At 39.7% G+C, this 11,967-nt stretch overlaps 1 pseudogene; it reads left to right on the plus strand.

Annotated features, from left to right (window-relative positions):
* The first annotated feature begins 4,288 nt into the window (after positions 1-4,288).
* On the plus strand, positions 4,289-5,497 carry LOC136880896 (uncharacterized; annotated as a pseudogene).
* Positions 5,498-11,967: the final 6,470 nt, after the last annotated feature.

Consider the following 11,967-nt stretch of genomic DNA (forward strand, 5'->3'; position numbering starts at 1 on the left):
TGCCACCCTAGACTGTGCTAACCTTTTCATTGCTGCATTTTATAACTGTTGTAATCTTCTACCGTTCTTGCCGCCTACGCTTACCTCAAAAACCGTCTGGACAAGTCCTGGGTGTCTTGAGATGTGCCCTATCATTCTATCTCTTCTTCTCGTCAAACATAGCCGACCCGATATCCTCTTACCAATTCGATTCAGTATCACTTAATTCACAATTCAATCTATCCATCTCACCCTCAGCATTTTTCTGTAACACCGCATTTAAAACCCTTCTATTCTCTTTCTTTCTGGGCTAGTTATAGTCCATGGTTCACATCCATACAACGCTACGCTCAAGACGAAAGTCTTCAAAAACGTACTTTTAATTCCTATATCAATGTTCGAAGTGAGCAAATTTCTTTTCTTAAGAAAGGCCTTGCTTGTGCTAGTCTGCATTTTATGTCCTCCTTACTTCTGCCCTCGTTAGTAATTTTACCATCCAAGTAACAATATTCATTTACTTCCTTTAAGACTTCATTTCCTAATCTAATATTACCTGCGTCCCCTAACTTCGTTCGACTGCAATCCATTACTTTTGTTTGGACTTATTTATTTTCGTCTTGTACTTCTTATCTGATAATCTGTCCATACCATTCAGCAATATCTCTAAATATTTTGCAGACTCAGATAAAATAACAATATCATCGGCAAGTCCCAGGGTTTTGATTTCCTCTCCTTGGATTGTGATTTCTTTCTTAATTCCTCTTTGATATCCTTTGCTGCTTGTTCTATATAAACATTGAAAAGATGGGGGGGGGGGAACTGCAGCCTTGCCTCACTCCTTTATGGATTGCCTCTTCTTTTTCAATGTCCTCGATTCTTATCACGGCAGACTTGATTTTTATACAGATTGTAGATAATTCTTCGTACTCGGTATCTGATTCCGATCACCTTCACTTCCATACACCATAAAATGTCTTCAAAGAGATGTTTCTATTAGGCATAAGCCTATCCATACTCGAAGTGAAACATTTTCTTTTCTTAAAATAAATGTTCCTTGCTTGCACTAGACTCTCAAGTAAGTAGAAATTTAAATGCAGGAACATATTCAAAACGCTGAGCTATGAAGCTGGGATGAACATGGGATTTATATATCTGCGAGAAGTTACATCACAAGATTAAACAATGGGTTTTTATTGACCACGTCGGTGAAGTCAGATAATGTCGGCGTCCAAACGACTGGACGGAAGTGCCTGCCTGCTCGCTGTCAACACCCCGTACGTGTTGTTATGCCTACAGCGACTCGGCATGCTGAACATTACAGATGTACTCTACACCTTGAATCGTAAATCCTCACTATACATTCAGTGCGGGTGGGTATTGCATTCTTTAACAGACCGAGGAAGGTCAACTTGTCCATCACTGTTGCCAACTCCGCGCAAGACAAAATTCGTACCGACAGCCAAAACCCTGGACCAGCAAATGTATGTATGAGTGGTGATCTGCAATGTGCAAGAGTACTGGGAATTTAAATATTTGGGCGCTCTGATGACACCCCAAAATGAAATTAATTGGGAAACTGGAAGTATATAGATTAACTGTAAGAAATAGATCATTTGCTGACTAATTACGCACACATTTGGCGGTAAACGGGACTCCGGGTGGACCTCGACAAGCGTGCTGACATTATATTAAGCAGAACATCAGTTTCGTCATCGATCTAACTGTGAGTATTGAAGAAGGAAACACACAAGTAGAAGAGGCTCACGCTGAACAGAAGAGACAGTACTTTAAACATCTGGAGGAGAAATACAATATCCCGATTCGAAATTGGGAGGTGATTGGGCTGCTCTTTCATCAATCCATCCATCAATCACTACTGATCTGCATTTAGGGCAGTCGCCCTGGTAGCAGATTCCCTATCTGTTGTTTTCCTAGCCTTTTCTTAAATGATTGCAAAGAAATTAGAAATTTATTGAACATCTCCCTTGGCAAGTTATTCCAGTCCCTAACTCCCCTTCCTATAAACGAATATTTGCCCCAATTTGTCCTCTTGAATTCCAACTTTATCTTCATATTGTGATCTCTCCTACTTTTAAAGACACCATCCAAACTTATTCGTCTACTGATGTCCTCCCACGCCATCTCTCCACTGACAGCTCAGAACATACCACTTAGTCGAGCAGCTCGTCTCCTTTCTCCCAAGTCTTCCCAGCGCAAAGTTTGCAACATTTTTGTAACGCTACTCTTTTGTCGGAAATCGCCCGGAACAAATCGAGCTGCTTTTCTTTGGATTTTTTCCAGTTCCTGAATCAAGTAATCCTGGTAAGGGTCCCATACACTGGAACCATACTCTAGTTGGGGTCTCACCAGAGACAAATATGCTGTCTCCTTTACATCCTTACTACAACCCCTAAATACTCTCAAAACCGTGTGCAGAGATCTGGACCCTTTATTTACAATCATATTTATGTGATTACCCCAATGAAGATCTTTCCTTATATTAATATATACCTACCTTGTATACCTTATATTAATATATACCTAGGTATACCTAGGTATTATGTTCGAGGAGTGACTCTAAATTACGCGTTACCTTCTTTCGGAGTTTTGGAATTAGTATGTTGTAACTAGAAGAAATTACCGCTAATATTCTCAGGGACTCTCTCCAAATTGTAAATCACCATTTGTACAGTACGACAAATTACAAATGAAAATAAATATTTCCATTCGGGGATAGCTGCCTTGAAAAAAAAACATTAAATCAATAATGGACACATTCATTCTAAATTATTGAAAAACTAGCATGTGCCCGCGGCTTCACCCGCGTTTATTAAATCAACCGTTAGATATCTTTAAACTATTTATTTGAAAGAAAAGTAAAAACATATTTATTAACAAACATATTGTTTACATAAATTTCATGCATTGCATTATCTTATTTTGAATTATATTGCTAATTTCAATGCTTAAGGTACCGGGTGATGGATGGTACAAATAGGCCTAATATTTAAAAAATATGAAATACCATATCATATTTAAAAATGTATTTTTTTCCTAATAGACCTTCCGGTTAAATTATATTAAGAATCCTTTCATTTGGAGCCAGGATGTGTAGTGCGTTTGCCTTTCCAACTCTTGAACTGCCTACGTATAGTTGACCGCGGGGAAGCATGGTTTCCGAAGATCGAGTCCTACAACTTTAAGCGATTGCCCCTGTGCCTTGTTGATGCACATAGAGAAACTAAAACTGATAGGGAACTGCGGACATCTAAACTGAAACGGCATATCCGAAGGGATTATTTGAATCTGAGGAATGAATACTACTTCGGCATGTCCAACCATGATGGTGGCTGCAATAATATTGATTGAGAGTTCCATTGCAAAGGGAAGGAGGTTTCACATACCTGAGAAGGATAATCGGTGCCACAAACGCTCGCTGCAAGATGTTCAAGGGAACTCCAGGTGACTTGACTCTGAGTTGTCGAAAAGCTCTCTCTTTGTAGAACACAGCCTTGTCTGCATTACACGATGTGTCAACAGACTTTTAAATTTGTAGAACACGGGTTAATTCTTGTAAAATTTGTTAATGACGTTGACAGCTTCATTTCTTGGAGCAAGAATATATTGTTCCTTGACATAATCATCCGTGATCGGTTAAATGCTGTGCCGAACTCTGTTTAAAATTTCAGATATCTCCGTGCTGAAGACTTGGCTGGGCATCGCACACACACTCATACACAATTCATATTATGATGATGATGATTATTATTATTATTATTATTATTATTATTATTATTATTATTATTATTATATATTGTTTGAAAAATCTTACTATAAGGATGTATCTTCACGGTAGTCCTTATACAATGACACCTAACCTTATCTTATTCCACGTGACCTTCTTCCGAAATTTTGGAATTACTATGTTGTAACTAGAAGAAACATTATATTTATTAAAATACGTTGCTTTTACATACATGTCATGAATTGCATTATCTTATTTTGAATTATATTGTTACTTTCAATGCTTAAGATACAGGGTTTATGGATGGTACAAATAGATATTAAAATTATAAAATTATTTTATTTTTAACCACCTATTCAATACATCACAATACACTCATTGAATTATAATACAAGCTGTTTCAAAATGGACTTTACAACTTTGACAGCTCATAGTTATTTATTCATTTCAGTTACAGGCATGGTTTTTGTGTCATCTTGACTGACAATAGATCAAGTTTTGACTCGCGTGGTACGCTAGTACAGAATCGCGCCACTGCAAGTGCTAGCGGCAGTTGCAGCAAAGATGGCTGCCTTCATTGGTCCCGAGGGCGTTCGCTGTGTGTTTTGGTTTGAAGAGTCGAAGTCAGCGACAACTGTGCAACGTAATTTTCGTACAAAGTATGGTAAAGATCCTCCCACTAGGCCTACTATTTATGAGTGGCTTAAGTGCTTTATTGAAACTGGATTTTGGTAAGCCATAAGAAATCCTCAGGTCGTCCACGTAAGTCTGACGATGTCGTAGAGCAAGTGAGACAACGCTTTGAGCACAGTCCTAGAAAATCGACATGGCGTGCTTGTCGAGAGCTGGGCGTCGCACATACGACTATTTGGTGTGTGTTGAGAAAAACGGTTACATCTCAAACCATACAAGTTCACAATGGCACAGCAACTAAAAGACACTGATAAGATTGCTCGTAAGGACTTTTGTGTGGACATGTTACATCGGTTGGAAGAAGATGAACATTTCATTGGAAAGATTATCTTTAGCTATGAGGCAACTTTCCATTTAAGTGGTCCTCATTCCGAGGTGGTGCAGCTCTTTTCAGGCACACCCCCATTGGAGGTGAGCTGCATGTACCATTTGAACCACATACCAGCCATCCTGCCATTCTTAAATTTCTGGCAGTACCGGGAATCGAACCCGGGCCCCCGAGGATGGCAGCTAATAACACTAACCGTTACGCTACGGAGGCGTGGTAAAGTTAATAGACACAACTGTAGGATCTGGGGCAGTGAAAATCCAGTGAAAGTGCTAGAACATGAACGTGATAGCCCAAAATTGAACGTGTTTTGTGCATTGAGCAAGAGCAAAGTTTACGAGCCTTTTTTCTTCAGTGAGAAAACTATCAACGGAATAGTGTACTTAGATATGCTGGAAAACTTTTTAATCCCGCAGACTGACGCTGATGACCAAGAACTCAGCATACACTTCATGCAAAATGGCGCACCGCCACACTACCTCTCCGACGTCCGGGATTTCCTGAATGCACGGTTTCCGGGTAAGTGGATTGGACGGGGTGCACCAATTGCATGGCCCCCACGCTCACCAGACCTGACACCTCTTGACTTTTCTTGTTGGGATTCGTCAAGGAAACAGTGTTTGTTCCACCCTTGCCGGCTTCTCTACCAGAACTCAGACGTAGAATCTGCATCGCAATTGAACGAGTCACGCCTGACATGCTGCAGCGAGTTTGGCAAGAAATCGACTTCAGATGGGGTGTGTGCCCCATGACCGATGGAGGTCACATTCAACCCATTTAGGTAAAACTTGATCTATTGTCAGTCAAGATGACACCAAAACCATTTCTGTAAGTAAAACGAATAAATAACTATGAGCTGTCAAAGTTGCAAAGTCCTCTTTGAAACACCCTTTATAATCATGAAGTGTCTAATATTGGGACATGTTTCGTTCGACATAGCGAACATCATCAGCCATTAATGCAACAAAAACTAGGTCAGGGTCCTGAGCTTAAAATATAAAGAATGTTATCATCATATTAAGAAATGAACCATGTCGTAATAAAAAGTGATAATCAACAATCAATACAATAAAAACATTAGACTTGAGGTTGTAACAATATATGCAAGTTAAAAGCTAAATTCGTCGTGGCGTACACTGGTGGCAATCATCTGTGGAATTGAAACAATTATGAGGCCGCCGGAACATGACAATGAATATTGTGACATAAATATACGTCAATGTGCGGAGCGTGGATTAATATTGTGAGGATGAAGTTCCTTTGAATTCATAAATAAGGGTTAAAATAGAGTTCATTGACTTGTCACGAGTCCAAGTTGAACTAGTCAAAGACACATAACATTGAACAAACTAAAATTTGACGTATAACTTGAACTTCAGCAGAAGCATGGTGCAAATAGGCCTAATATTAAAACATTATAAAAGACCGTATTATATTTAAGAATGTATTTTTTTCCTAATAGAGCTTCCGGTTAAATTACTTCCTTTGCTTCGTACTTACTTACCTTCTTTCTTTCTTTCTTTCGTTCTTTCTTTCTTTCTTCTTTCTTACTTACTTACTTACTTACTTACTTACTTCTCTGCTTGCTTAGTTACGTATTTATTTACTTACATGGGTATCATGTAAAGCAGGTGAGGGAAGATGAACGACTTGGGAAAGGAGAGTTTCCCAAGAGCTGAGCACGGATAGTGTATTTAGTGTCCATGGTGATGACAGCAAGAGTTTATTGGTTGAGACAGACATGTCCGATGGATACCACCAGGGAACCGAAGAACTTTTCTGAGGGTCATCCTCGTGGAAGGAGGTAAAGGGGCAGACGAAGAAAGCGAGGGCTTCACGATATTGAGGAGGATTCTCGATCTGATGGGGTCAGGAGATTGAGGATCAAAGCTCAAGATGAAGCTCAATGAAGGTGATTACGGGGACCAAGGTTCTGAAGTGACCGTATCGTGATGAAGTAAGTAAGTAAGTAAGTACGTACGTGCGTAACTGAGTAAGAAAGAAAGAAAGAAAGAAAGAAAGAAAGAAAGAAAGAAAGAAAGAAGGTAAGTACGTAACTAAGTAATAAAGAAAAAGAAAGTAAGCGGGTAAGAAAGAAAGAAAGGAAGCAGGTAAGTAAGTACGTAACTAAAAAGCAAAGAAAGAATGAAAGAAAGAAAGAAAGCAGGCAAGTAAGTACGTAACTAAGAAACAAAGAAAGAAAGAAAGAAAGAAACCAGGTAAGTAAGAAAGAAAGAAGATAAGTAAGGAAGTACGTAACTAAGTAGGAAAGAAAGTAAGCAGGTGAGTAAGGAAGGAAGTAGATTGCTAAATCCTCAAATTTCAGGATTGTTTTAAGAAAAGGAAAACATTCCTGTCAGTTGGTTAGCAGAATAATTGAAAGCAGAACTCGAGCTGACGAAGGCAGGGTAAAAGGTGTAAATTAAACTACTGCCAGCCCCTAAACTGTGTGCTATTTAAAACTTCACTTGACTTGAACTTGAAAAAATAGGCACAACATAATAATTTAAAATGTCTATAATTTGGGTGCCAGTGTTCGGCAAAATGGAATTTAGAATTTAGATATAGCATGAAAAATGAGGAGTATCTGATCAAAAGGTGCTATTTCCACTTCAATAAAAACATTATTTTGTCCACCTGCATTATAGTAGTTGAGTATTATCGACTGCCATGAAAAATCCAGACCAGAAAGATGTAATCATGGTTACGTTCCACGTGCCTTGTATTATACTTTATCTATCCTTTTCCCACAACATTCTAATAGTGGAAATAGCGGCTTTTGAGCAGACACTGCTTAAATTTTCTCTTCACTTGCAGGTTATGTACAGGTACATCCGCCATGGGCTTACCAAACTTCCGAAAACATTAGACGGGTGGGAACTGCTCCTAGGTTATGTAACAGATTCCCCTCACTAATTTAAAATAAACTATTCTATATTCTGACATAAATATAATCTGTACAGGATCACTTCATAGACACGCACATATAATCACACTTATGACCATGAACAAAAGGCCAGAAGATTCTTCCTATGTATAACAATAACTGTACTTTAATAAAAGTCTTATTTTTTCCTTCATTTCCTCCCATCGTATATTGATTTTCTTCTCTGTCTGTCCGGCTCCGTAGCTAAATGGTTAGTGTGCTGGCCTCTGGTCACAGTGGTGTCAGGTTCGACTCCCGGCAGGGTCGGGAATTTTAACTATAATTGGTTAATTACGCTGGCACGGGGTCTAGATGTATGTATCGCTTTCATCATCATTTCATCCTCATCAAGACTTGCAGGTCGCCTACGGACCTCAAATCAAAAGATCTGCATCTGGTGAGCCGAACTTGTCCTCTGACAATCCCGGCACTAAAAATTCATACGACATTTCCATTTCTTCTCTGTCCAACGTGCCTTCTTTCTCCACATCCACATTTGAACAGCTTCCAGGTTTCCCATTTGTCTATTGTCCAACTCTCGCGGTCATAAAATAAGCTTTTATTGTACGAAGAATGATATCGAAGATATTCGCGATATTTCAGGATTCACAAACTTCAGCTTTACGCTGAATTACTATTGTCAAAGGCCGGGAGTATAAATGCTGTTTGCTTTCGCAGGCTGTTCGCTGCGAACATAACGCTGTGTGATTAGCACATAGATAGCTTGCTTTTCTCAGTCGATAGAAAGTATCTATCCCAGATGGATGAAAAGGAGCTATTTCATCAAGACCTTATTAGTGAATTAAGACGGGTTACGGTTAATTTATATTCGCAAGTGGTGATAAAACGTATTGAACCCCGAAAGTGGATAATTAGACGCCGAAAGTTGGAAGCACCGGCTAGGTTAATTAAAGAACTGGCACTCAAAGCAATCAAAAATTAAATTTTGAAGTTGTACGAAGAAATGTTTAATGAATTATTACAACACGCCCCTCCAATCATTCCTCTTAAGAAAAGCAAGGTACAAACATGAGACCAGTATTAACTGTAAAACTGAAGCTCGAGTTGGTGCTGCGATATTTGGCTGCAAGAGACTGCTTTGGTTGGGCCCCTCGAAGCTCTGTGTCGGTTATCAGAATTTTATGTTAAGAGAATGGTCCCTCCAACGGCTAACCCCCCTGTCCCTTCACCTGTAGTGGTTTGTCATGCTAAAATATCAAACGACTTCTTATTAACAGCATGTTATTTGCCAGGGACGGCGCGTAGTATTTTGGAAGTGTTGCACAACTCGCAATAATTTTACACTTCACTTGTCGTTTTTCCTTCTAATTTGTCAATTTAATAAACCTAACATATTTTAAAATATGTTCAAATCAACCATCTTTGGTTCTTCGATGCACTAATGCTTCGTAATAGACCAATAAACGCTGCCGACTTCGAATCATACTCAAGGGGTTTGCTTTCCTACGGCAACTCCCAAACGGACAGCGCGCCCAGTGTTGTAACAGTTAGCACGCTCCCCAGTATTGGTCCTTGGGTGTTGCACAGGACCAGTGAACCCCCTATCAAGAAACAATTTCATATGTCTCTGTTATATTGCACCACTGTGTGGGGATGCTTCATTCCTGGTGTCTGCCCTTTCGCAACGGTAATTTCTTTCCCACGCCACTAGGGTATGCCATATCAGACCATCCCTGGACCACGCAGAATATTATCAACATTTTGCGTCAATGGTGCAACATCCAACATCAGATACCACCAGCCGCTACTGTTATTTACGTACGACAGCAAGACGCATGCCGTATTATGCATACACAGTGCTTTCTATCGTGTTTCTTACTGCATGCTGCATACCCATGCCCTGCAGCCTTAATTGAGGAGTCATCTGTCTCTTCTACTACAATTCCCTTCTGCTAGATGGCATTATACCTGAAGGGCTAATCAAGATTCATTTTCTGGAATTGTACAAGAAATATGCCATCAATTAAGGGGACAATAACTGCAGTCGAAACCGGTTATAACGACTCCGAAGGTGGTAGTCGCTCAAATCGGTCTTTTTTAGTCGTTGATAAAAATGAGAGATGGAAAGTAGGCAATGGTATGATAATTAATTTCGTGTGGCTTTTTCTAGCCGGGTGCAGCCCTTGTAAGGCAGACCCTCCGATGAGGGTGGGCGGCATGTGTAGGTAACTGCGTGGTATTGTGGTGGAGGACAGTGTTATGTATGGTGTGTGAGTTGCAGGGATGTTGGGGACAGCACAAACACCCAGCCCCCGAGCCATTGGAATTAACCAATGAAGGTTAAAATCCCAGACCCGGATGGGAATCGAACCCGGAACCCTCTGAACCGAAGGCCACTACGTTGGCCATTCAGCCAACGAGTCGGACTAATGGTATGATGATACACGGGGTTAAAATTCAGGTTGTGAGTTTCACAAATAGGAAAAGTCCTCTCAGTTTTAATTACTGTGTCGATGGGGTGAAAGTTCCTTTTGGGGATAATTGTAATTACCTAAGTGTCAATATAAGGAAAGATCTTCTTTGGGGTAATAACATAAATGGGATTGTAATTAAAGGGTACAGATCTTTGTACATGGTCATGAGGGTATTTAGGGGTTGTAGTAAGGATGTCAAGGAGAGGGCATGTAAGTATCTGGTAAGACCCCAACTAGAGTATGAGACCAGTGTTTGGGACCGTTGCCAGGATTGCTTGATACAAGAACTGGAAAAAATCCAAACAAAAGCAGCTCGATTTGTTCTGGGTGATTTCCGACAAAATAGTAGCTCCACAAAAATGTTGCAAAGTTTGGGCTGGGAAGACTTGGAAGAAAGGAGACGAGCTGTTCGACTAAGTGGTATGTTCCGAGCTGTCAGTGAAGATATGGCGTGGGAGGACATCAGTAGACGAATAAGTGTGAGTGGTGTCTTTAAAAGTAGGAAAGATCACAAGATGAAGATAAAGTTGGAATTCAAGAGGACAAATTGGGGCAAATATTCCTTCATAGGAAAGGGACTTATTGACTGGAATAACTTACCAAGGGAGATGTTAAATAAATTTCCCATTTCAATTCAAATATAGAAGAAAAGCCTAAGAAAACAACAGATAGGGAACCTGCCACCTGGGCAAGTGCCCTAAATGCGATTGACCTATCTAAGGCATTTGATAGGGTAGATCATGGGAGACTACTGGCAAAAGTGAGTGCAATTAGACTTGACAAAAGAGTGACTGAATGAGTGGCTATGTTTCTAGAAAATAGAACTCAGAGAATTAGAGTAGGCGAAGCTTTATCTGTCCCTGTTATAATTAAGAGGGGAGTTCCTCAAGGCAGTATTATTGGACCTTTATGTTTTCTTATATATATCAACGATATGTGTAAAGAAGTGGAATCGGAGATAAGGCTTTTTGCAGATGACGTTTGTTATTCTGTACAGAGAAATAAATAAGTTTCAAGATTGTGAGCAACTGCAAAATGACCTCGATAATGTTGGATGTTGTGAGTTCTACAGTAGGCAATGGTATGATGATAAACGGGGTTAAAGTCAAGTTGTGAGTTTCACAAATAGGAAAAGTCCTCTCAGTTTTAATTACTGTGTTGATGGGGTGAAAGTTCCTTTTGGGGATCATTGTAAGTACCTAGGTGTTAGTATAAGGAAAGATCTTCATTGGGGTAATCATATAAATATGATTGTAAATAAAGGGTACAGATCTCTGCACTCGGTTATGAGGGTATGTAGGGGTTGTTGTAAGGATGTAAAGGAGAGGGCATGTAAGTCTCTGGTAATACACCAACTAAAGTATAGTTCCAGTGTATGGGACTCTCACAAAATTACTTGATTCAAGAACTGGGAAAAATCCACGGGAAAGCAGCTCGATTTGTTCTGGATGATTTCCGACAAAAGAGTAGCGTTGCAAAAATGTTGCAAAATTTGGGCTGGGAAGACTTGAGAGAAAGCAGACGAGGTGCTCAACTAAGCGGTATGTCCCGAGCTGTCAGTGGAGAAAAGGTGTGGAATGACTTACCTAGACGAATAAGTTTGAGTGGTGTCTTTAAAAGTAGGAAAGATCACAATATGAAGATCAAGTTGGAATTCAAGAGGACAAATTGGGGCAAATATTCGTTTATAGGAAGGGGAGTTAGGGCGACTGGCCTAAATGCAGATCAGTAGTGATTGATTGATTGATTGATTGATTGATTGATTGATTGATTGATTGATTGATTGATTGATTGATTGATTGATTGATTGATTGATTGATTGATTGATTGATTGATTGATTGATTGATTGATTGATTGATT

Source organism: Anabrus simplex, chromosome 9 (genome assembly GCF_040414725.1).
Source record: "Anabrus simplex isolate iqAnaSimp1 chromosome 9, ASM4041472v1, whole genome shotgun sequence".
Classification (NCBI taxonomy): Eukaryota; Metazoa; Arthropoda; class Insecta; order Orthoptera; family Tettigoniidae; genus Anabrus; species Anabrus simplex.